Source organism: Apium graveolens, chromosome 6 (genome assembly GCF_009905375.1).
Source record: "Apium graveolens cultivar Ventura chromosome 6, ASM990537v1, whole genome shotgun sequence".
Classification (NCBI taxonomy): domain Eukaryota; kingdom Viridiplantae; phylum Streptophyta; class Magnoliopsida; order Apiales; family Apiaceae; genus Apium; species Apium graveolens.
In genome coordinates, this window is record NC_133652.1 from 193452485 (window position 1) to 193454044 (window position 1560).

Genomic DNA, 1560 nt, shown 5'->3' on the forward strand with positions numbered 1-1560 from the left:
TTTTGATAAGCGCCCATGGTCTTCATTATTATCGTCGCAATCTGGTGGAAACTTAATCATTATATCATTATTTCTTAAAAGGTTTTACGGTCGAGTCTCCCTTGCTTCATCTTCACCTATATTCCCGTATCGAACTTTCGTCACTGGCTCGACTATGGTGCTAAATTTATCATAACTCATTTACTCAGATTAGAGAACCTCACAATTTCTTGAAGAACACGTTCGAAATTTGGTTGCCATTAAGATTTCTTCTATCTTGAATCTTCACGACCAATATCTTCCCGCGACGAAGGGATGCTTCACGTATTAATTGCCTGTCTGAGTCATTGTTCATAATTCTCTTGATCTTTGATTATCGTCCCAACACTCGTTCGCTTCGTCTGATGCATACATCCTTACTTCCTTATTTTATAATTAATTTATTTGTTACGGTTTGCTAACCATTCATTTCACGTCAAATTCTCCTGCCTTAAAGTGAAATGTCAAATTCTCTCGATTTAATGCACATCATTACTACAATCTACCGTACGGGCGAGATCCTCATAACAAGAATAATTGTCTGACTTGATATCTTTTCCACGACCACATTATCGATGCATCCATTCTTTCCTGCTCGCAGATGTCCACAATTTATCGGGTTACAGTCGTATCTATGTTCGTTATGTGATTCCACGTGCTACACTATTCCATTTCTTTTGAAATTGTCAGAGAACCGATTCTACGTAAGAGGAGAGTTTATGAATATGATTTTGATTGAAAAACTGAATAAGGAATAATAACGCAACAAACGATTGGGAGGATTTGTAAGTCAATAAATTGAAGGAAGAAGAATGAGTGAAGATGTGGATATGAATGAGACAACCATATTCGTACTCAAGATGGCCAGTCTTTTATACTATATGGTATACAACACATGATTAGGTGGCGTCCCACCCGACTCTTCGTCATTTCGACAAAGCGTCATACCACAACACTGTCTGTCTCAATCAGGAATCAATAATTTGAGAAGAGAAATAATTCAGAAAGAATACAATAAATTTTCTTTCATGTTCGCCTCATATGATTTATCAACAGAAAAACTCATACGTATTCAAGAATCAAAAAGAACATATGCTATCGTATTAAAAGAAAAAATGTGAGTGTTGATCACCTTCCACGCTTCACGTACGTATGCCTTTAGGAATCGTTCGAATGCGAGATTCACAGTTTCGATCATATTATAATTTCGGAATGTCATCTAGGAATTCCTCCATATAAAATGCTTTAATGATTTGATCATAATCGCATCCTTACGGAATTCATATTCACTGCTCCCTATGTCGCGTAGAATAACCCTCGCTCACGCAACGCCTCAATTTCGTCGATAGAAATACGATTCTTCTCCAAATATCCTCTGTCCGTTCGAATCACAAATCTCGTTAAATTTTAATAATTTTATGAATTAGGTAAATAATTTTTTAACGTGTTAATTCAATTATGGATATTATTAAACAAAGTTTACTTTCGTCTTTCACGAAAAACTTTTCTTCCTGCTGGTGGGTCTACTTGGTTCTTCGAACT